The sequence below is a fragment of the Prionailurus viverrinus genome, chromosome B3 (genome assembly GCF_022837055.1).
Source record: "Prionailurus viverrinus isolate Anna chromosome B3, UM_Priviv_1.0, whole genome shotgun sequence".
NCBI lineage: Eukaryota > Metazoa > Chordata > Mammalia > Carnivora > Felidae > Prionailurus > Prionailurus viverrinus.
The window spans coordinates 109,748,662-109,774,832 of record NC_062566.1 but is presented as its reverse complement, the minus strand read 5'-3'; the positions used below and the strand labels follow the sequence as shown (position 1 = coordinate 109,774,832).

At 39.9% G+C, this 26,171-nt stretch overlaps 1 protein-coding gene across 5 annotated transcripts in view; it reads right to left on the bottom strand.

Annotated features, from left to right (window-relative positions):
* The window catches only part of RAD51B (RAD51 paralog B), a 617,832-nt gene that overhangs the window by 269,330 nt on the left and 322,331 nt on the right, over positions 1 to 26,171 (bottom strand). The gene's annotated exons all lie outside the window — the stretch shown is intronic.

The following is a 26,171-nucleotide window of genomic DNA, read 5'->3' as shown; positions in this document are numbered from 1 at the left end:
CACCCCCACCCGGGACCACTGTAGGAAGCCACCTAGCATGCTTTGACAATTATTGTTCTCTAAGACTATTAGTGAATGTCCAAACTTGGGAGGAATGAAACCCTGATGAATGAAAGGGGGTTGTCATATTCATTACATAATGAAACATATCTATTCAAAAAAATGGAACAAGTCATGTTCTAGGCAGACTTGCAAGCCGGCTTTGGATCTTTTCTTCCGTGTATAACTAATACTGCATTAGGCAGTACAAATGGGGACTCAACAGGATCTTAATAAACTAAAAAATCAAAAATTAAAAAGTTAAATGAGGTTCAAAAACTCAAATTTGACAGGATGTCCCTGAAGGAGGAACAGAATGGATTATTTGGCCCTAATGTACTAAGTTTAACAAGCAAGCAAGAATAAACAAAATATGGTCGTCCATACAATGGAATATTATTCAGCCATAAAAAGGAATGAAGTCCCGACTTATGCTACAACATGAATGAATCTTGAAAACATTAAAAGGAAAAAAGCCAGACTCAAAAGAAACACGTACTGCCTGATTCCATTTACATGAAGTGTCCAGAATTTGCAAATCAATAGACACAGGAAATAGATCAGTGGTTGCCAGAAATTGGGAGGGGAGAGTGATTGTTAACAGGCACCAAGTTTCCTTTCTGGGGCAATGAAAATATTCTAAAATTAGATCATAGCAATGGTTATACACCTAGTGAATATACTAAAAAAAACCCCACCAAATTGTGCACTTTAAATGGGTTTATGAATCACAGCTCAATTAAAAATTACAAGTTAAAAAAATCAAGCAAGACAATGAGATTGATAAGAAAAAGCACTTAGGAATCACAAAACAATCTTCTTTTTATTAAAGAATTAGTCAGACCCTACGGACGACAGCATCAAGCTCTGGGATACAGATGGCTTCTAGGAGAGGCGCAAAGCTGATTAGACTTGGAAAATAAGACATATAGAATACTAAAGAGATAGGAATGATTCTATCTACAAACCCAAAGTCAGAGGGGGTGATTTAATCAGTTTCTTCAAGTATACAAGGATTCTTAAGCAAAGAATAGCAACAAGCTGCTTTCCATCCCTTGTGAAGATAGAGCAGAAAGAAGAGGGCCCAAAAGATAATACAAAGGATTTAGGACAGACACAAAAAAAGTATATCTTTACAGTCAGACAGAGTTTAACTAAGGGCAAGGTTACTAAAGGAGGCCGTGGGCTCTCCACCACCTTTGAAGATCTACAAAAAAAGGGCAGAGGCTTTGGGACTTTTGAGAATGTTTTCAAAGCCCCATTTGTGAATGTGTCACCATGCTCCTCTAGAGGACACCCTTTCTATCATAAGGTAGCTGAGTGGGATAAAGGGAAAGACATCCTGTGGACCAGATGAAGTCTAATCGGGTTTAGGTTAGAGCAAATTTCTTTAGAATAATTCCAGTTTCCTACAATTCTCCTTCATAAAGCATTCTCATGGGTAAAAAAAACAAAAACAAAAACAAAAAAACAAATTCTCCTGCTCCCAAATGAACTTAGAAGATTTGATACAGAAGATTCGGGGGCTCTGTCAAAACAACACTCCCATGCTAGGTGCTTTAGCTACTCAGAAGTTCCTTTTCTCCTTACTAATCTTTTTAGAATTTTGTAGTTTTTCTCTAATTCTGAAAGTATCTCTGCTGTCGGCCTCGCATCCACCTACCTAGTCTGTCAGAACGTAGGGATTTTCCCACCGCCCTGTCACCAGACTTTGCGCTTTATTGAACCACGAGTGCTCCCCCGCCACTGGCCACAACAACATCTACATTCGACTGCGTAATCCCCCCGTGTCTAGCAGTGCCAAGTGGGAATACCATACCTTGATACTATCCATACACCCTACTGTCTAACACATTGTATCTTTACGCTGAAAATTCTACAAATCCAAGCTTTTAGCTATGCCTATTTTTTCAATATAGAAATATGAATTTTCTGATTTAAATAGGGACATTTTTCACAGTTCTGATGTGTTTGTCCTCTCTAAACAAAGACCAGTATACTGATGTCACAATTATACATTTGAAATTTCTGCCTCTTAATTAAATAGACATAAGTCAATGTCAATGCCATACCACCAGCACTCTTGTCCATAAAAAAATTAAGTCATCACTTACAAACTGGCAGGCTTTCTAACGAGCACATATTTGTCGGGTGCCCATCCTCAGAGTGTCACAAATATTACCGGCAGCCACATAAACTGCTATGAAATGCACTGCCAACTGCCAAGAATACTTAAAAAATAGACATCTTACCTTACCGAAGCCAGAATCAAAGAGCAGAAATGAATCAGGCAAAATTACAATCTTTTTCCTAACCCCTCGTACTAATTTGGAAGCGAGACGGTGGTGGAGGAACAACATCAAATACCCTTTACAAGTCAGAACAGAACAGGTCTTAAAATTGTTTTTGGCTCCACTGCCCCTGGGTCAGCTCCTGAAACAGAAGTCAAGCTGTGACTTATAGGCTTATATTAATTTTCCTTATGCTGCTTAATTTTAGTAGCATAGTTTCCACATACTCTAATTTCTTGTTTTTGGTGTTGTATGACATGTCTTGTAAATAGTGTGAAGTTGGTTTAACTATACAACATTAAAGTTATATCCCCATTAGGTCTATAATCTAAAGACCTGCTACTTCTAGATAAGGAACAGTTCTGACCTCTGGGAACTACTGAGAATTATGGAGAAATCCAACAAGGCCCTCTTACTTGCTTGAGACTAACCTTAAACAAGAGGGCCCTGCTAATTTATACAAAGTTGTCCTTTCAAAATTAGGTAGACAAACACTTCATATTCCAGACCCTGAGTCTTCCATGACTTCCACAGTTTTAGAAAAATATTCTTCTACATGAGTGTCCCACTCTCTGCACCACATTGTTCAGGTCCCACTCCTCCCCAAAGACTATGAAAATGAGGTTGATGTATTTGGCTTGGCCCATACTGCATAGTCCCACCAAGTAAAAAAATCTTGTGACTATCAGGGTAGGGCAAGGATTGTATATGTTCAATGTTTGGAGCAGATCTTAGTAGCACGCTTCAGACGAGGTGTCCATCTACTAACACAGCAGTCCTTGTACTCTGAGTGGACTAAGGTTCCAACTGCCAGTCAGCCCAATGGAAGAACCTACTTCCCCTGTCCTACACACCCTCGTCATAGAACACTGACTGACTGAGAAAGCAGTTATGTTCTTGATCAAGGGACCTTTACAAAGGATCTTAATCAACCACCAATGACACACCTTTATATTGTGCAGGATTAAGCTCTCTGATATCTCCGTATTACTGACAGCGTGAGATTCAAAGCTAGGAATGAGGGATGAAGAACGATCTGAAAGCAGCAACTAGGAAAAGGATGACACCCACCCAGCATCCCAGCCTAGTGGCAGGAGATGGTAGAAAACAAAACTGCCACCACCATGGGGACAATATGCTCAGGAGAGAGACATATGTCTGTTGGAGTTAGAACATGAAAGGAATGTTCCAAGAAGAGGTTGGGAATATAGAAGATTCTGCTGATGCTGCATTCTGAATTCTAGGGGACACGGGACTTGGGAAGGAGTGGCAAAGAGGTAGAAGAGAAAAATCAGAGTTTGGGAGATAAAGGGTTTCCTATGAGCTGGGTTTCTTATGGTGACATCTAAATAGTGGTCAAGAATATGGAGATCAGAGCTGCATTATTGGAGGCGGATATTGGGGATGAGGCTGAGAGTGGGGTCAGAGAGGGATGACTGGCCCCCTTTTGACCCTGTTGGTGGAGGACAGGAAGGCCAGGAAAATGGGATCTTATCACTCTCTTAATCCCTGATGATGGAGGAGGTAATCCAAACAACAGAGGAATATTATACATTAAATTTCTATGAAATTCTAGATTTAATTTTATAACAACAAATAAAAAGGTGAAGGAACAGCCAGAATAATGGAACTTAGATGGGATTCTTTATGCTTCGACAGCTTTATCTGGGAAAACTTTTAGGGAAAGTTAGGGATATTTCATGGCTTCTGGGAAACTGAAATAGATATGTTTGACTTGATGCCCTCTTAAACATTTACAAGGCACTAAAGTGGAGTTTACATTGGGAAAGTTATAAAATCTTGAGATTCAGTTTCCTTATCTGTCAAGTGGTTCAAAGTGGGATAATACCTAATAATACCTACCTCCTAAGGCTTTCACGAAGATTAATGCTGTAATTAATGATGTAAATGCATACATACCACCTACTATATACTACAGGCCCAGTAAACATATTTTTTTTTAATTGGAGTATAGTTGACACATAATGTTACATTGGTTTCAGGTGTACCCAAAGCAATCAACAGATTCAATGCAATCCCTAACAAAATACTAACAGCATTTTTCATAAAAACTAGAAAAAATAACACTAAAATTTGTATGGCACCACAAAAGATACTGAATAGCCAAAGCAATCTTGAGAAAGAAGAACAAAGCTGGAAGTATCACAATTCCAGATTTCAAGATATACTACAAAGCCATAGTCATCAAAACAGTATGGCACTGGCACAAAAATAGACACAGAGATCAACAGAACAGGATAGAGAGCCCAGAAACAAATCCACAATTATATGGTCAATTAATCTACTGCAAAGGAAGCAAGATTATACAATGGGGAAAACAATCATTTCAATAAATGGTGCTGGGAAAACTGAACAGCTATATGTAAAAGAATGAAGCCAGACTACCTTTAAACACCATACACAAAAATAAGCTCAAAATGAATTAAAGACCTAAATGTGAGACCTGAAACCACAGAAGTCCTTAGAAGAGAGCAAAGGCAGTAATTGCTCTGACATCAGCCATGGCAACATTTTTCTAGATATGTCTCCTAACGTAAGGGAAACAAAAGCGAAAATAAACTATTGGATTATATCAAAATAAACGTTTTTGCACAGCAACGGAAACCAACAACAAAATAAAAAGACAACCTACTGAATGGGAGAAGATATTTGCAAATGATAAATCCAATAAGGGGTTAATATCCAAAATACATAAAGAACGTATATAACCCAATACCAAAAAACAAACAATCTGATTTAAAAATAGGCAGAGGACCTGAATAGACATTTTTGCAAAGAAGATATACAAATGGCCAACATACATATGAAAAGATGTTCAACATCACTAAATGTCAGGGAAATGCAATCAAAACCACAATGAAATTTCACTTTACACCTGTTAGAATGGCTAAAAAACCCAATCAACATTAAATTACCCTTTCCATTTGTTCTTTATAACAAACCCATGAGTCAAATGTTATTTCCATTTTAAAATGCAGAAACAGATTTTTAGTGAGATTCAGTAACTTATTTAAGCTACCTCCTTTAGGAAGAGGCTGAGCTGGTATTTTTAACTCTGCTTGACTGATGCCAAAGGTTGGTCTGAGCTCTTTCTGCTGAACCTCATTGCCTCTCCTGTTTGTTTTTCTGCTACAGTCAATACCGGAACTTACTTCCCAAAAACTGACTAAGAAACATACTGCCTCTATAAATTCCAAGCACAGTAAAATAGGAGTACCTGGCACAGGCTCGCATGTGAATCACTATCAGCCAAGAACCACCTGCATTAACTAATAGCAGTGGTGGTGAAGAATAAACAGAATATGAAGAGAACATTAGGCACTTAAAAATCTCACAATCGCCTAGGATTCTTTAAGGTTCTGAGTGAGTTCCTCTGGGTTATAAGGGTATGGTTTGGCTCCGTTTTCATTTGTTTCCTCTTTATGTATTGAAAAGAACCAATTGTTAATGAAAACCAGTGAAACAGCTGCAGTGTACAGTAGAAAATGTGCTAAACAGTCTAAAGACACAGATTCTGACCCTGCCTAGGCCACTGGGCAGCCAGATGGCCCTGGCAGGTTCATAACCTCGCTGGTAGTAATAATGTATTGATGGAGAACATGGATTTCAAAATCAAAAAGTTCTGGCTTTGATTCTGGTTCTTCTACTTCTACTTCTACACTACTGTGTGACCTTGGTCAAGTTATGCTCTTGAGCCACAGCTTCCCCATCCCCAAATGAAGAAATTAACACCTAACTCCAGAACTATTATTACAAGGATTAAATAAACTATTGTAGATAGTTGGCACAGAGTTGGTGTTCAAAAACCATCTGTTATAATTGTTACCACCACCACTCTCTGAGTTTCGTGTTCTTTGTTTCTCACAATATTACCTGTCTACTCTGTTCTATCTTCCAAACAGGATTATTTGAGATGATTATTGTTTGTAAAATAGCATTTTGTAAAATTTAAAACACCACAGAAGAATAAAGAGTTATTATGAGAATAACTCAGAAAAGAGTTGAATGCACTATCGCTGCCATTTGAGGTGACAGGAATGATTAATCTTGAAATTTGGGGAAAATAATAACCCAGTCCTAAAGGTCCTAAATATCTAGCTGAGGAAAACAAAATGTCCTTCAGGTTCTCAGAACTCCCAAGTTCTTTTTTTCCATAACATAATTGGAACCCCTAAGGGTCCATTTAATTCACAGTATAAACGTAAAACAACAACAACAACAAAGTTGAAATAAAGGGAAAGATGGTTTCACAGATTGCCCACAAAACTGGGAAATTGTTTACTACAGCACAATGCAATAAAGAGGCTTACAAATTGAGTCCTGGGGGAAGAACACAAGCTATATTTGTTGCATGTGGATATCAGAGGCCAGAAGTTGGCTTCTTCTATTCTGTGAAGTGCCTTGTGCATAAATTTGTAGACTGTCATTCCCTTTAACTCAAAACACTGGTGAACAAACAGCTGGAGCAAAGCCACCTCCAGAATATGACCAGCCATAATTCTCAGAACACTGACCATCTCTCGTTGCTCAAACTCAGGCCTTAAATCATTGACTTGCTTAACTCAGAGTTGTTGTTCATCAATGCAAGTCTTCACTGATCTCAGAGAATCTTAGGGAGGGGGACTTTGTAAGTCATTTGGACTCCCTAGAGCCCTCAATGCTAGAAGAGTCTTTTTCACACAATTCCCTACAGAGGCAGGGCATTTCAGAGACAAGAGTGCCCCACTGGCTTGGTTGCCCCCACTGGAGTTACAGTTGACAAGTACCAGGGCTAACACAATTCCCCTGCCCTAAGGCTTCCATGAGGGGGCTCCTGCTACAGAACATTCTGGTCATGGGGCGCCTGGGTGGCTCAGTCAATTAAGTGTCCAACTTCAGCTCAGGCCATGATCTCACAGTTCATGAGTTCAAACCCCATGTCAGGCTCTGTGCTGACAGCTCAGAGCCTGGAGCCTGTTTGGGATTCTCTCTGTCCCTCCCCCTCCCCTGCTCACATTCTGTCTCTCTCTGTCTCTCAAAAATAAATAAATGTGAAGGAGGAGGAGGAGGAGGAGGAGGAGGAGGAGGAGGAGGAGGAGAGCATCCTGGCCCTTTTTGCAGTCCTCACCAAGAATTCCAAGAACTTCTGTGCAGACATGAATTAGGCTCCATTCTCTCTCACTCAGAGAACAGAACTCATTGCTGTTTTCTTGAAGCAAGTACATGACAATATTGGCTCATGTTGTATTTCCCATCAACAAACATCCCTAAAACTTTCCCCCATTACTTGATATCAAACCGAACTCCCACCTGCCTTTTTTGGACTTAATGTAGTATTTTCTTAGCCTAAGTGTAGGACTTTACATTGACCTCTGTAAAATTCTGACTCACTGGCTCTGGTAGCATAGTATAGTGGTTAAGAACATGGGCTCCAGGGGCGCCTGGGTGGCTCAGTCGGTTGAGTGCCTGACTTCGGCTCAGGTCATGATCTTGCAGTCTGTGAGTTCGAGCCCCGAGTCAGGGTCTGTGCTGACAGCTCAGAGCCTGGAGCCTGCTTCAGATTCTGTGTCTCCCTCTCTCTCTGCCCCTCCCCCACCCATGCTCTGTCTCTCTCTGTGTCAAAAATAAATAAACATTAAAAAAATTAAAAAAAAAAAAAAAGAACATGGGCTCCAGTGTTAAACAACTGGTTTCTGTCCCAGCTATGCCTCTTATTGACTGTGGGACTTGGGCAAGTAACTTAACATCTCTGTGCCTCCATATATCTACCTATCAAATAGAATATTAATAGTATAGACCTCAGAGGGTCATAGGAGGATTCAACGAGGGAATCTACACAATACATTTGGCATTCTACCCGAACACAGTAAGCCTTCAATAAGTGTTATCTGTGGTTGTTATTAGCAAACCCATCCCATCAAACTACACATATCTTTTTTAAATCTTGTGTCTCTTATTAGATGTGTTAGCCATCTCTTCCAACTTTGAGTGACCTATATGTAACACAGTCATATCTTCAGTGCTTTCATCAAAATTTTTGAGTAAACTGGACTGGACAGAACAGCATCAGCAAACGGACTCCTGAGTCTGTCCAGATGGACATCAATCCATCAATCAGCTCAAAACCATTTGGTTACATTTGTTAAACCAGTATGAAATTAAGTATGAATCTACTTAATTAATCACAACTAGACAACAAGAATAAAAATCACTGCCAGATTCCTCCCAGACACTCTATAACCAATCAGATGAACTGTGGAAGGATAAAAGGATTTAGAAATAGGAATGTTTTACTTTTTCTTTTTCTTTTTTTTTAGCTCATATTGGCTCTCAATAATGATCACAAGGTGTCATTTGCCTTGGTGGTGGTGGTGATGATGGTAGCAGCTATGTGTAAGGCTCTGAGTCAAGCACTTTACATGGATTATCTAATTTAATCCTTAAAACAACCCTTTAAGATTGGTGTTGTGATCATCCCTCTCCTTTTTACAAAGAAGGAGACAGGCTTAGGTCATACAGTTTGAAAAGGGCAGACCTAGCATTCAAACCCACATCGATTAATTTCTGGAGCCCAAACTTCTATCCAAGTGTTATATTACTTCCCTTTTGTACAAATGCCACCTAATGGCTATATGAACTATACAGCTAGGTTTCAGTTCCAGCCTTGAAGACCCCAAACCTTGACACTGTCAGTATCCCAGAGTTGACTAGACATAGTCATGTTGCCTCACCCTGACAAAACTCACAATGAAGTGGTGTGGCAAACCAGAATGTCAATTTATTGATTGACAACAGTAATGTATCTCTCACACAGACCCTAACGGTCATTGTCTGACCACAGCATTTCCCTCTTCAGACAGTTCTATTTACAGAGGCAAATTGTAGTCACAAGGTGTCAGAAGGAGAAGTTTCTCTAGGACTGAAATGTAAAAATTGAATCTCTTGCAAAGGAGGACTTATAAGTTGAACTGAAACTTTGAAGGTTGCTGACAATCCCATTCCTGAGGATAGTTACCGGGAGCCTGGGGCACAGTGTTCACTTTTAGTGTTCCCATTCAGACACATTTGTGCTTCACTTATGTTTATGCCAGTCTTTGTCTTAGAGATAATCACTGTCTTTAGGTGACTGTCCACAACTCTGCGCTGATCCATTCTCTGATGGCTATATATATTAATTTACTTCCCAACCAAGTTCTAGAATAACCCCATATCTTAGTCTATCCTCTATATTATACTTAGCTCTTCCCTAAGGCCTTTGACTCACTTAAGACAGCTAGGAGCTCTCCTACTATCTTTTCTATTTTTCTTTTAAACCTCTTAAAAATATATCTACCATATTCAGTTTAGTGAACATAGTACAAAAATAGGATTAGATACATTTCTGTTAACATTTTTTATCTTCACCAAACACTGGTTTCAATGGGGAAAGGGGGTAGAGGGTGGGTAATGTGGTCAGAGAGATGAAAAAGACAAAGGATTAACTTATTCTTCATATAGTTCTGCATTATTTTATGATAAAATACGTGTGTCACTTTTATGGCTAAAAATTCTAATAAAGTTGAAAAAAAATAAAAGTTACCTAGTCCAATAATATAAATCCTCTCTACAGTATACCTTCACTGGTTGTCCCGTTTACTCTTAAACACCTCTAGAAATGGAAACTCGGGCTCTGGAGGCAGTTCATTACATTTCTTAACAACTCTTTTAGAATAATCTTCGTATTATTAAGTCAAAGTTTGTTTCTGTGTACCTCCTACCCATGGCCTTAATTCTACCCCTTGGAACTCCCCCTCAGACATTTAGAGAGTAAAGGCAGCATAAACCTACTACTTGGCTTTTCTTCTAGGCTAAATATTTTCTAGGGTTTTTGAGAAGGATGCTGAAAGATGACAGAAATATATGCTATGCATCTTTTCAAGATTATGATTCCTGAGACTGAGCTAGAACACCTTGGCTCCTTATGAGTCTGCTTTGTAAGGGCTCACCACTTTGTTACAACTCTCACTTATAGAAGGAAGCAGGTAGCCAGACACTAATAAGGGCGCCAAACTACAGTACATGGAAAGTGGGGCTCTGGGCATGGGGAGTCAGGCTCTTGACCTAGAAGTGGAAGTAGCCCTATTCACAAACAAATCAGAGCCACTAGGCAATGGGCAGGGAGGGCAGGGGCACAGGTCCTAGAGAATGTTCTGGGCTGGGCCACTTGTTGATTTTAGACATTCCTACCTAGGAAATGCACCATGAGCAATGCTCTTATTCTGACCACAGTGTATTAGTCAGATAAACAGACTTCTGAGAGAAAAAATCAAGGAAGACAATGCAAATGTTTAAGTGTGGGAATGTCATGGACACCGAACCAAAGCTTGAGAAAGTGAAAGTGACTGGAAATGAAGTGAAACGCTTTTGCTGGTCAAGGACGGAATGTGAAAGAGAACCAAACATCTTAAATGGAGCACACTTCTCATGACCCCTCACTTTGCTCAGTGACTCAGACTGGGAGTTTCTGCAACACATACAAAATTCTGCTTGGTAAAGTGACCTCCCGACTCTTTTCTGACAACCTTATCATGACTATCTGGGGAATAACTCACTCCGCGTCATTGTGATAATGATCACAAGCACATTTCCCTGCTCTTGCTGGGCGCTACAGAGATTATGAAGCACTTTTCCAAGTATTTTCTCATTTGACCCTCACACAAAGTCCGTGAGGCTGAGACTGCTATCTGTCTGTTACAGGTAAGGCAACTGCTTTAAGTTCAAGGAGTTTTTCTTTTTCCATGATACCACAGCAGTGGGGTCTGCAACTCCTTCCCTGAAGGCAACCAAAACACACACAATGATCCCTCTCCCACCATTAATTAGCCTGGAGCCTAGTCATCCAGACAAGCCCAGCTTCGATTTGTGCACACTTACACCACACCACGCCGCTTTATCAGCTCTAACATCTTGAGAATAAAACACACATGCACACGAATGTTTTCAAGGTGGGCCTACATATCTGGCCCTGCTATATTTGAATAGTGCCATGGAAATACTGACTGCCTTAATGGGCTTCCCGCATGGCATGTAAAACCTGGTTCCATCGTTACCTGGTCTCAATTTTTCCAACTACAGAACTATTCTAAAGATATTCCTAGAGTGTGTTTCACTCAGATTAACACAGCCTAGTGAAATTTCAGTGCCAAATAAGGGAAAAGATCATGTGCTACGTTCCCTGGAGGTCTATTACAGCCTGGCAAGCAGCTTCCTGCAATACCCATTTTAAAAGATTATCAGGAGGAAGAAAACCAAGGTTACAATCAAAGAATTATCACTAAAAGTTCTCAGTATAATTCCTTTCTTTGAAGCCTAAACACAGTGTCTTCTCACGTGACGGTAGCCAAGGTATGCGAATCGAAGGGGCAGTGGATCCCTGAGAGTACAGAATATTTTAAAATCATCTTCTCAAAAGTAGATGTAAAGGGGACTTTTTTTTACATTTTCCAGGCCTAAATATTCTTCTTCCTTGTCCTCGCTTCAGCTTTTTCAAATGTTGCCGAAAACCGAAGTAAATAAGACGACAAAGAAAATCTTAAAATTCTCTTGGAAAAACCTCATCTTTTTGAAGGGAATATTAGTAGGAGGGACAACTTGTTCTAAGGAAGAATCAGGGAATCTGTGAAAACACAAGGCCCTGGGAGCCAGAGAGGTCACCCAGCAAAGGCCACAGCAGGGATGGTCAGCAATGGTGGCTATGCACACTGTCACTGCCCTGAACCTAGGAGGGAGGGCAGTGGTCCTCAATGCTCTTGCTATTCCTAGCATGGCATCTGTCTCACACAGAGTTCTGTAAATATTTGCTGACTGAAATGAGATGAAATGGAAACAGCCTCCCAAACGTCCCTAAGTATGCGTTAGACACTAGCATACTAGAGTAGAATTATTCATTACTGGCAGAAAGGAGAAAGAAATACGATTTTGAATCTAATGTCTTTAAGTCTTGCCATGTGAAGGACGAGAAAAATCCTGATGCATCAGTCTCCAAACTGGATCACCTATCATGACAAAGGAAAGGGCTTCCATAATGTGCTACAGCCTGCAGCATATGTTTAACCACTCAACAAAACGTCCTCTCAGGACGAGCCTCTCCCAGATCTCCACAGATCCCATTCAACTCAGAAAAGACTTTACTTTCAGGTCACCCACGGGATTCGCTTGTGGCTGCTGGTTACCCAACTGCCGCTTAACATGGTACAGCTCTCTGATGGCACTGCCTGTCATCACACAGATTTGGCACACACAGTCTAGAGTGTAACGTATCGCCCCAAAGAGGTTTTGCTCTTGAGAAGAGATGCTATAATGTATGATACCCAGATGCAGACCTGGGTGGAGGGTCAGTTGGCCTGAGTTCAATCTCTAGTATTTTCTAGCTGTGGGAAGATGGACACATTATTTCACCTGTCTGAGCCTTGGTATTTTCATCTGGAATGTGAGAGGCTTAAAGTGGTTCACTTTGAAGATCCTTTCTAGCTTCTAGCACTTCTAACACTCCATGACCCTGGGAAGAAAAGCAACTAAAGTTAAACCCTTTGTTGCTTACATGCGGCACAGAAAACAGGTTGATGCATCCACAGGTCACAGAGACATGGATCCTATTAGCAAAAGCTCGGCCTGTTCTGTGGCTGCAAGGAATGAGAAGAATATTTTGGCTTTTGGAGTGGGCAAAGATTTGGTTTGGACTTCTCTCTAAAAAGACAGCATGTCTCAGCACTTACAAATGATGCCAGTAGCCACAGGCTGGGTCACTGCTTTAAGTGAGGGAGGCCCAGCATACACAACACAAATTCCTTAATTACCATTACTATAACCTTTACCACACCTTGTTTTTCTTGGGGGCTCTCCTGGTCAGGTAATCTGAGTTAGATTCAACCCAATTTATAAAATTTGAAACTTTTCCCACTGTAGGTAAGATTACATGCTATTTTAAGAAATCTCTTGGGGGATGAGGAAATATGTTGTTTTTCTTTTAAATATTATACTGTATATCGATTCCAAATGCTAACCGAGCTTTTAAAGAAAAACACGAGTTCCCTAAAAATAGCCTGTCTACAATGCCTCTTAGATTTGGGCACTTTATACACAAAGCATAACTTGGCTTAGCATGTAATGAGAAACAAAATAATATTTGGTGAACATATCTAAAAAGTTTTAAAACAAACACCTAAATATAAGTGTCAAATATTAATTAACGGGCACTGCATTGCTACTTCAAAGTTGTACTCTCCAAAACTCACAAGTGAGCCCCTACATCCAGTTTTTAAAATATCTGGTAACCAAATGTCAAATCCAAAGGCCTACTCTGGGTCTACAGTTTTCTCTGACTACCTGCAGTATTTGCTAAAAACCTTTCTAGTCTTGACCTTCATGACTCTACATAGTACTGGCTCTCCTCCTACTTTTTTGATTTCATTCTCTACATCTCCTTCCTGAGCTATTCTTATTTGTCTCCTCTGTGTCCTACGATAACTTCTTCATGGATCTCAAAATTCAGTGGCCATCCTATCTCCTTTCTCTGTTAGCTTGTTGCTCTTATAGTCTTGTCTTTGGATTTGGCAAACTCTAGTTGTGTTCACCTCTAACTCTGTGTGAATAACACCCTAACCTGAATCATTAAATTTGACCATCTTTGTGAGTTTCAATTTTCTATCTCCCCTACTGCATGCTACATCTTTTACTATTTTGCTTATCATTATTCCAAATGTGGAAGCTATATAAAACTGGGTTGAGCAAGAAAGAACCCTGTGGGAATGGACTGAAACTGGAGGTTATCAGAGTGATTTCACAATTTCTAAAATATGTATGTGCGTATGTGTATACATATGTACATATAAACATTTGTTTGTTTCTTTGTTTATTTGTTTCCCAGCTCTGTCAGTTGAAAAGGCCAAGAAGCACAGAGCACACCTCCTCCCAGAACTTGGTCCCTGCTACCATTTCCGCTAAGAAAGAAGTGGGGATTCTTGGAGAAATGGGTGATTTAAGGACTGGGGAAGGATAGGCACAAGATGAACCTGGGAAGTGCTGAAGAAAAGAAAAAAGAAAAGAAAGAGAAGAGAAGGCAAGAAAAGAGAGTAAAGAAAAAAAGAAAAGGAAAAAAAGCAAGGCAAGAAAAAAGAAGAAAAGAGAAGAAAAGAGAAGAAAAGAAAAGAAAAGAAAAGAAAAGAAAAGAAAAGAAAAAAGAAAAGAAAAGAAAGGAAAAGAAAAGAAAAAAATAGGGTCACTTGGGTGGCTCAGTTGGTTAAGCACTGACTTCAGCTCACGACATGATCTCCCGGTTCATGAGTTCAAGCCCTGCATCAGGCTCTGTGCTGACAGTTTAGAGCCTGGAGCCCATTTCAGTCTGTGCCACCACCACCCCCCACCCCCGCTCCTTCCCCATTCGTGATCTGTCTCTCTCTTTCTCTCTCTTAAAAATAAAATAAACATTAAAAAAAATGTTTTAGAAAAGAGAAAAATAATGGGGGGTGGATATGACACAAGAACACATTGACTAAATCTGGGACAATTTGAGCATCAAAATAATTCAGTACAATATTAACCACTAAAAAGAATAGGAATTCAGAAGTTCAAAACTGGTAAGGGATGGATGGATGGATGGATGGATGGATGGATGGATGAGGAAAAAAGAGAGCTCTCTTGCTTATAAGAAAATGTTTGGTGATAACCGGTAAATGCAGAAGGAATGCTAGAGTTGGAAACTTTTACAGCTATCTTCTGCAGCTTGGATTATACAAGAACTACCGAGGAATACTAAATCCGAGTGTATGATGAAAATCAAGAGATTTACTTCTCAGTGAATGCTTAGTGCTTACAAGGGAAAAAGAGTAGATAACATATAGAGAGTAAATAATATATATTTTTCCTATATAGAGGAAAAATTAGATTATATCCTGACCTAGTGATCAAAATTTACATCACCAATGAAGGGCAGATGGATATTACATTATACTTCCAGGTAACCTGAGAAGGGGAAAACATCACCTGGCTGACAAGGTGAATCTAATTATAAGGAAACATCAGACAAATTCAAAAAAAGCATGTAATAGAGGAAACTGTGATCTTCAATAATGTCAGTCATAAAAAATAAAGGCTATGAATACATTCCAGATTAAAGGAGACTAAAGAGGGGTGCCTGGGTGGCTCAGTCAGTTAAGCCTCTGACTTCGGCTCAGGTCATGATCTCACAGTTGGTGGTTTCGAGCCCCGCATAGGGTTCTGTGCTGACAGCTCAGAGCCTGGAGTCTGCTTCGGATTCTGTGTCTCACTCGCTCTCTGCTTTTCCCCAACTCACGCTCTGTCTCTCTCTGTCTCTCAAAAATAAATTAAAATGTTAAAAAAAATAAAAATAAAAATAAAGGAGACTAAAGAGACATGACAACTAATTGCAATACCTAATCTAGACAGGATCCTACGCTAAAGGAGGAAAAAATGTCATAAAGGACACCATTGCATCACCAGGTCAATTGACAAAACTGGAATATGAATGATAGATTAGATGGAAGTATTTAATCAAATTTACTGAAGGGGATAACTCTCTAAAGGTTATAAGAGAATATCCTGTTTCTTGGAAATAAAAAAATGAAGCATTCAGGAGGAAAAGGATTAAGATGAATGTAATTTACCCTCAAAAAAATCAGAAAACTATTATGTATATGTATATGCATATGTAGTTATTTAGTGGGTAGGTAGGTAGGTAGACAGAATAAATTATGAAGCAAATGTAAAATATCAGCAACAGATGATTTTAGTAAATTCATCGCCAAGGGTAGCTACCATCTGTCCTGTGACATCACTGTGACAGTATCATTGACCGTATTCTTTAGGCTATGTCTTTTGAGTGTTATTTAAAAAAAAAATTTTTTTTATGTTTATTTATTTTTGAGAGCTAGAGAGACAGAGCATTAGCAGGGGAGGGGCACAGGGCCCGACGCAGGGCTCAAACTCATGGACCTTGAGATCATAACCTGAGCCAAAGTCAGCTGCTTAACCGACTGAGCCACCCGGGCGCCCTTTGAATGTGCTATTTTTATTCTTGTAACTTTTCTATACTTCAAAAAAAAAAAAACCAGAAAACAAAAAACAGCAAACAAAAACTAAACCTGGATTGAAGCAATTTATCCCAGCTTCCAAGCAAGCTGTCTCTACCTCCTATTGATTTTATTCTTCCAGGCAAGCGAGAAATATTACACTTGTCCCCAGGACTCTCCCCTCTCTCACTTTTCAGAGTCATTCCACAATATATTGTGTATTCACCCTTCATAATGTTTCAGACCTTGCCTTTCTTTTGAATGCCTACAAACACCACACTATTTCAAATGTCTATCGTTTTACAATAAACTATTGCTATGACCTGTAGATTCATCTCTCCAATATGAGGCTCTCTCTGCTCTAAAACATCTTACATTTATTTACACATTTGTCTTGCAACAGTATTATTTTCATCCTGTCACTTTTCTTCTCTGATTTTCACATTGGACTCTGCATTGCCTAAAATAAATGAATAAGTCAATCAACAAATAAGTGCCTAATTCTTACCCTCACGTAAAAAAAAAAAAATTTAATTGCAAAATAGTGCATTCTCATGACAGAAGAAAGTTGAAAATATCAGTGCTTAAAGAAGAAAATTGATATAACTCATGCTCTCAAAAACTATATATAACCACTGCTAACAGCTTGTTCTTTGTCCTCCCTGATTTTTTTTCTCATAATAAATATATTTTACAAAATTGGTATTATACTGTACATTCTATTTTATAACCTATATTTTTCACTCCTCCCCATACCATGAGTATTTCCCCGCTTGAATAAAGATTTTTATACAACACGATTTTTAATAGCTAGAGAGCATTCCACTGTATACATGTAATCTAACTTAATCAGTTCACAGAGTTTGAGGGTCTTTTCTGTCAATTTTTCATTCAAAAATATTTGTACATACATAGTTTTACTCATCTCTTAATGATTTCCTTAGAATAAATGGCAGTTTTTCATGAATAGACACTTCTCTAAAGAAGGCATCCGGATGGCCAACAGGCACATGAAAAGATGCTCAACGTTGCTCCTCATCAGGGAAATACAAATCAAAACCACACTCAGATATCACCTCACGCCAGTCAGAGTGGCCAAAATGAACAAATCAGGAGACTATAGATGCTGGAGAGGATGTGGAGAAACGAGAACCCTCTTGCACTGTTGGTGGGAATGCAAATTGGTGCAGCCACTCTGGAAAGCAGTGTGGAGGTTCCTCAGAAAATTAAAAATAGACCCACCCTATGACCCAGCAGTAGCACTGCTAGGAATTTACCCAAGGGATACAGGAGTACTGATGCATAGGGGCACTTGTACCCCAAAGTTTATAGCAGCACTCTCAACAATAGCCAAATTATGGAAAGAGCCTAAATGTCCATCAACTGATGAATGGATAAAGAAATTGTGGTTTATATACACAGTGGAGTACTACGTGGCAATGAGAAAGAATAAAATAATATGGCCCTTTGTAGCAACGTGGATGGAACTGGAAGTGTGATGCTAAGTGAAATAAGCCATACAGAGAAAGACAGATACCATATGTTTTCACTCTTATGTGGATCCTGAGAAACTTAACAGAAACCCATGGGGGAGGGGAAGGAAAAAAAAAAAAAGAGGTTAGAGTGGGAGAGAGCCAAAGCATAAGAGACTGTTAAAAACTGAGAACAAACTGAGGGTTGATGGGGGGTGGGAGGGAGGGGAGGGTGGGTGATGGGTATTGAGGAGGGCACCTTTTGGGATGAGCACTGGCTGTTGTATGGAAACCAATTTGACAATAAATTTCATATATTGAAAAAAAAAGAATAAATGGCAGTTTTTAAAAATCTTAAACTGAATCCCATCTTCTACAAATCAATCTTCTACTATTTAATGTATACAAAACACACCATGACTTTTTCACTCCTGTGCTTTTATTGTCTTTCTCATGTTGCCTTCATGCCTCCTCTATGTCAATCCAAACCAGAAGCAGGCAACATATCTTAAATGTCTTTGTATCACAAGTCCTCAAAAAATGGTCTTTGAGTGATTAGCATCTTCTGTGTTCTTCCAGGCCTCACCCAAGTCTCCCTCCTTTCATATAGACTTCCCTATAAACCTCTACAGGCCACAGTTACCCCTCCTTTCTGCTTACCACTGACATAAGAGACTGAAATATTTTCTCTCATTGACAAGGAGGTGAAAAGTACTTATGTGTCCTCCACTTGGCAGGCGGGAGAAACATGACATGGAAAGGTGACTTACTCACCGATGTTCTGGTTCTGAGTCTCTGAGTAGGTGTTAGAAAGCCTGTGCCCAAAGAGAAGCCACAAGAAGTGTGTTCCCTGGGAAATTTTTTGTGATACTCGACTTGTCTCTGTTAGGCCCTCTATGTCTGATGTAAGTGCATTTGACCAGGTTAGCTTAACGCTAAAACCAGATGGTTTTAAAATTAATTACATGCCTAAGTACTTCAGGTTAATGAATTCTCTTTCCAAAAATATCAGTAAGATTCAAGAAGTGTTCTTTTCATTATTTTCAGGTAGATATGTTTATCAAGAGCAATGCTAAAACATCTAACTTAGAAGGGGATTTACAGAGCTGCTTTAATAAATAGATGCAAATAATTTATATTTATAAGCTCAATAAGTAATATATGAAAGTGCTTGAGAAGATTTTTCAATATGAGACTTCCTAATATGCTTGCACTGAGGAATCAGAATTGCAATGGAGCTCCAGTATTTCAGCAAAGCAGTCAGGACTACTTTGGACTCTGGGAGAGAAATCTTACTACCACAGCCTCTGGGGGATCCAGTGCCTCAATACATTTATGGAGAAAAAGCACTATTTTATTTTACCGAGTTCCTCTAAGTCAAATTTTAAGCATGAATTAACTAAGTCATGGGCAAAGCCATCACTGAAGCTACCTCTGAGGTTCATGAAAGGAAGGGTCTCTGAGGATTAAGTTAGAAAACACATTTGCAGAAGTTCATTCCTCAGCAATTTTTGCTCTATTTGGGAATTTTCTGTAGTAGAGTTTTCTGCCCATTTTTTACAATTTTAATGCAAAATTTTAATGAGAAGCACTTTAGATAAAAGCAATGACACCGCACTGTGCACTGCCCTCTCCACGATGGACAAGTTCCATCTTGTCAAAGGGCATTTCGAAGGGGGCAGCTAATATCGCTGTAGTAATCCCCAAATCAAAGCCTCCTTGAGGATGGCCTATGTTCTCAGGCTCCCTCATGCCGGACACTGAGATTGGTTTCAGGGACAAGGAAGGTGCCACAAAAGAAATGATTAAAAACAACTAGAGGACGATTACTCCTTTGTGACTCCTGCTTGAGAGCCTGAAATCTGAGCAGAATTCATCTCAGTTTCTCTAATGAATTCCTCTGCTGCTGTCATGCGGTTAATTCTCCACATTTTCTACTACTCTGATTATTAAAAAAAAGAAGTAAAAAGGAAAAGGAGCCAGCCAATATAAACATCAAAGGGTACTCCCACTTCTGTGGCCTTCAGATATTTTCCAGAGCTGGATTGTGGGGACAAAAGAGATTGGGGAGGGGGTGGGGGGAGGGAGAGGCTTGATTTCTGTTTCCTCTGGGAGACACTGGGAAAATCTGCCCCACAAGGCGACAGTGCAAATAGGTGGCATGTTTCGTATCACTAGGCAGCAAGGGTTTTCTCAGTGGAGCTAGATGTTCCCTTGGCTTAGCCAGACAGCCCCCAGCTATTACTGAATGGCGGCATGTGGAGGATGAGAGCTGGGCCCTCCCTCCAGACAGTCTAGCTGCAGACACCCTCCATGGGGCCTCAGACCAAAACACTGAAGGGAGCTGGGGGACGAAGTGGAGGAGGGAGGCGGAGGCAACTTGAGAAATTTAAAACCAGCATAACTTTTCATTTCCTGAACTTAAAGCAAATAACTGTTTGTGGTATTCACTGGAGTTTGAGTTTTTTTTCTTTTGCCAAGCCTGTAGACTCCACAAAACATCGGTCTGAAGTTAACAAGAGGAGACTGAATGGGAATAAATGTAAAAACCTATTACATGGATATAAGAAAGTTCAGGATGGGAGAGTGACCAGGCTGAACAAGAGTTCATGTGAAAAAGATCTAGGGGTTTTAGTTGACTCTGAACAGGATATGAGCCCAACAGTGAGACTTGGCTGCTGAAAAATCCAATGCAATTAATTTAAGGCCAGATTAGCAGAAGTATGGTGCTCAGAATAAGGGGGGAAAATAGCCCCCTATGCTCCACAATGGTCCAGACACAGTTGGAGTCCTGCCTCCATTCTTGGTGCCAAGTTTTAAAGAATACACAGAAAAACTGGATCATGTCAAGAGTGTCACGGGAAGAAAAAGGGGGTGGAAAGCATGTCACATGAGGAATAACTGGAGAAACTAGGATTGCTTCAACTGGGAAAAAAGAACTTCTTGGGTGGGTTAACTATCTGCAAATAGCTGGGGAGTCATTCTGTGGGAGACAGAGCAAACTTCTCTCTGTATCTCCAAAGTGCAGACAAATGGGCAGAAAAATAACCCAAATTAAAAAAATTTTTTCTAACAATTCAAATTGCTCCAAAATGGAATCGGCTGTTCTGTGTAATAGTTCCTTTTCCAGCATTGGAAGAGTTCAAAGTCTAAACCTGCCAGGGATGTTATGAGTATTCCAGCATTAAGTGGGAGGCTGGGCTCAATGGCTCCTTAGATTCTGAACCTGAGAACTACACAATGAAACAGCAATAACATTAAAAATGAAAGGCATCTACCTAGCATTTGCTTACCTCCTTCTCTATATGTAAGTGGGAAATGTACTCAATCATTCAACAATACCACTATGTTCTTTCAGTTTGTATTAAGAGTAAACAAGGAAAGTCTTCCTTCCTTCCAAAACAAAGGAAGCATTGTTTGTAGGAAATCCAGCATTCTAACACCCTTTCTACTATATTTATTAACCTGTTATGCTTTTTAGATATCTTTTTTTTAGGTTTATTTATTTATTTTGAGAGAGGGAGAGAGAGAGAGAGAGAGAGAGAGAGAGAGAGAGAGAAAGAGACAGCACAAGTGGGAGAGGGTCAGAGAGAGAGAGAGAGAGAGAGAGAGAGAGCGGGAGAGAGAGAGTCCTAAGCAGACTCCATGCTATCTGCAGGGACCCCAAGGTGTGGCTCAATCTCATGTACTGTGAGATCATGACCTGAACCAAAATCAAGAGTTGGATGCTTAACAGACAGAGCCACCCAAGCGCCCCTAGACATCAGATCTTCAGAAACACTACATGCCAAAAAAGTTGAACTTGTTTTTCAAGCACAGAGCTTGACACAAAGTAGGTGCTCAAAGAGATTTGCTAACTGTGCTAGGATTGTGCTAGATGCTGTGAATACAGCAAAAACAAAACAGACCTGGTCTTACCTATCTTGGAACTTACAATCTAGTGGGAGCCATCAGTCTTCAACAAAAAGTCATAAAAAGAAACACATACATATAAAATTATAATAAATACAAAGAATAAAAGAGAAGAATGAGGGGTTCTAAGGGAAATCTAACTTTGTTAAGGGAGTAATCTTTACAGAGTCAAGAAGGAAAATGGGAGTTGGCCAGGTGAAAGCTGGAGAAAGGAAGACTAGTCCATGGAGAAGAAAGAATCTGTCTAAAGGTGTTGAGAGGTGGAATAAAGTGAAGTGGAAACAGAGGTAGGACCACGCAGGACCTCGCAGGCCAAGCTATCATTCCCAGATTTAATCCTAAATGCAACTGGAAGCCAAAGAAAGATTTTAAGCAGGGAAATGATAGAAACCATCCCTCTGACAGCTGCACTGAAAAAGACTGGAACAAACAACAAGCGCTGGCAGGGACGTGGAGAAAAAGGAACTCTCATGCACTGTCAATGGGAATGCAAACCGGTGCAGCCCCTGTGGAAAACAGTATGGAAGTACCTTAAAAATTAAAAATAGAACTGCCACATACAAATCCAGTAATTCCACTACTGGATATTTACCCAAAGAATATAAAAACACTAATTTGCAAATATATATACACCCTATGTTTATTGCAGCATTATTTATAATAGCTAAGATATGGAAGCAACTCAAGTGTTCAATAGATGAATAGATAAAGAAGATGGGGTATGTGTATATATATATATATATATATATATATATATATATATATATATACACACACACACACACACACACACACACACACACAAATACACACACACACATACATACACACCCAGTGGAATATTACTCATAAAAAAAAAAAAAAAAAGAATGACACCTTGCCTTTTGCAACAACATGGGTACATCCAGAGGGTATAATGCTAAGTGAAACAACTCAGTGCAAGAAAGACAAATACCATATGATCTCACTCATATGCGGAATTTAAGAAACAAAACAAACAAAGAAAACAGAGAGACAAACAAAAAAACAAACTCTCAGCTGTAGAGAATAAACTGGCGGTTGCCAGAGGGGAGGCTGGGGGGAGGGGAGGATGGAGGAAATAGGTGAAGGGGATTAAGAGTGCACTAATCATGAGCACTGAGTAAGGTGTAGTATTGTTGAATCGCTACATTGTACACCTAAAACTAATATAATACAGTATGCTAATTATATTGGAATGAATGGAAGGAGGGAAGGAGGGAAGGAAGGAAGGAAGGAAGGAAGGAAAGGATTGGAACAGTGTGTTTCAGTGCAGTAGCGTGTCACAAAATAAATTTAGTTGATCATGCCGAGGATGAAAAAATTAGAGTTTTTAAAAATACCAAACTGCATCCTACAGAGTAAAGGTAGGTATTACTTCATGAACCTTTTGTTTCAGATTTACTTAGAGATACATGTATGTATGTATACTGGGGGTATCATGAATGTATTTTTATTGTGAGTCACAGTGAAAAAAGTTTGAAAGCCACTAATTAGAGGGAATCAGGAGTGAAAACTGGGAGACCGGTTAAGAGGTGAATGGAATAATCAGGATGATAAATGTGTTGAGAAGTGGATGGATCCAACACATAACCTGGAGACGGACATTTGAAAGGACCTGATGAATGTTTGCATTTCGACGTTTCTGGCACCTTTACTAGAAAAATGAATGGATGCATGAACAAATGAGAAAATGATGATGGCACAGTAAATCTAGCTAAAATTGTAATTTTCTTCATATTTAACTATAAAACATAATCTAGCTTATTTAAAACAGTAAAAACTGCTTCTCCCTCCTTGGTTTCTTCAGTGCTGACAAGAGCTTTTTAGATACAGTCCATATCTTCTTCAACCAGAGAGTCCCAGGCACAGTCACAGCAACTGCCATGTAGTACGTGCTCAGGAATTACGTGTTCAATGGGTTAATGAGTGGAGTAAAATAAAAGTGAAAAAGTAGTTAGTCTTAACAAGAACATGACATGTCCTAGATTTCTTACAGTCAAGGAAGAGCAAATCAACTTGGGATAGATTTGCATTATAAAGCTCCGCTTATTAATTAAAAGTCTCAGCTAGTTAAGTGACTGACTCTTGATTTCGGCTCAGGTCATGATCTCGCGGTTTGTGAGATGGAGCTCGGTGTGGGGCTCTGCGCTGACAGCATGGAGCCTGCTTGGGATTCTCTTTCTACCTGCTTCTTCTCTCTGCCCCTCCCCCACGTGCACATGCTCTCTCTCTCTCTCTCTCTCTCTCTCTCTCTCTCTCAAAATAATAGTTCCTGGCCTTCCAGTTTGTTGGCAGCCCTGTGGCACTTTGGTGACACTCTCTCTAACATCATTCTTTGTTGATCCTGGTATATATGAGCCTTCTTCTATTAAACTTCCACTCCCTCAGGGGCAGACACTGTGTCTTCTACTTTTACTGTACTGTCCATGATGCTTAGCAGTCCTGAGCACACTAGACCTTAATATTTCTTGACCGGACTGCCAGTAAGAATAACATGGAGATTTGCTGATTTAGAGGCTGTTGAACTAGACTCTGCTCCCTTCGTCAAGCTGTGTTGGTCTTGCATGCAAGTTTTATCTCCAGCCGTCTCCGTCTTCCATTACAAAATAGCAATTGCCTCTTTCCAAAATGAAAAACATTTTCCATTGTAAATTATACTTGCAGCTGTGATGTTGAAATGTTCCTCAAGCAAAGATTTTTATCTGTGCTGCAAAGGGGAAAGTGTAGCTCATAAGCTTAATTCTTTAAACAAATCCAGTAACTCTGTTCCTTTGGTCCCAGACAGGCCTCTTAGCTTGTTTGTTTGTTTTCATGTCCCATGCTGTTCACCGCACCCCCCTCCCCCTGCCCCACCCGAGGTTCCTGGTAATAAATTATTCACTGCGTGTGATCACACGAAGACAGACTATCACTGGTGTGATGTGTATGATCTCTACCATCTCTTACAGCCAACACGCCATCCCACACAAAAAGAACACTGAAAGGGTAGGTGTAAGCAGAGAGGAGGCCCAGGGTTAAGAACTTTGAAGGAGGCCTGAACAAACACATTCAGTCAGAAGTGCACTTGGTCAAAACAGACTAGAGGCAGAGATCACCTTTTATTCTGGCCAACTATCTCTCCTGAGTTCTGGGTATCAGAAAAATGCAAATGATGGGTTACATCACCCATGTGTCACTGAAAACTTGAGGTATTCATTTGGCAGACAGTATTGACTATTTTATTTTATTTTTAAATTTTTTTTTCAACGTTTTTATTTATTTTTGGGACAGAGAGAGACAGAGCATGAACGGGGGAGGGGCAGAGAGAGAGGGAGACACAGAATCGGAAACAGGCTCCAGGCTCCGAGCCATCAGCCCAGAGCCTGATGCGGGGCTTGAACTCCCGGACCGCGAGATCGTGACCTGGCTGAAGTCGGACGCTTAACCGACTGCGCCACCCAGGCGCCCCCAGTATTGACTATTTTAAAGAACACATTTTGAGTTTTACCAAGTGTTTTGCTATCAGTCTCTTAGCTGTTGTCTCGCAGCAGTTCTGAGAACTCTAAATAGCCCCGTTTCCAGATATTGCTGAGAAAACAGCAAACGCATGCAACTTTGCACCGGCCGATCATGTGGATGCTGCTTACAGATATGCTCCTAGTTCTCAAAGTCTGCCTCTCATAAAGGAGGGAAATGTACCAAAATCAATTAAAACATAAGGTAGAGTGAACTAAGTGCTCCAATTATAGGTCAAAGAGAGCAGTACAAGGGAGCAGCCTTCAAGTCCAACTGGAAAGCAGGGGCAAAATTCAATGATGGCAGAAGCGTCTGAGCCTTGCCTTGAGAGATGCCAAGCGTTGCAGGAAATGAGAGAACACCAAGCTGAGGTAAGAGCATAGTTCAAGCCACACAGATGTGTAAAAGCATGCTGTATTCAGGGAGCCACATGAAATCTAAATGGTTGGAGCAAAAGACTCGCCAAGAGATCATCAAATGAAGAGTAAAAGTTCACCTGAGTGAAATCCACGAAAAAGCTATCAGTAAAAAGGAAATGCAATTTGAAAGTCTGGAAACATTTTTGAGTGCCTCAAAGAAAAGCAGCTGTCCCAGTTTTAGTGTTACAAACCCAGGGCAGGATGAAGCTGACGAATCAACAAATCTGAACACATAACTTATTACTACATTCTTAGGTTTAAAAAATCCATTTGTATAAGCAATCTATTCCAAAATTAGTTCATAAAATGATTCTATCCAAATTCCTGGATCTGACTCCCCCTTCCAACAAGGGTAAATCACAAGATGTATTCTCACAAAATAAGGTAAGGATATAAATAAAAGCAAACAAAAAGAGAGAAAGAGAGAGACTGACGTTTAAAGTCGCATCCATCAGG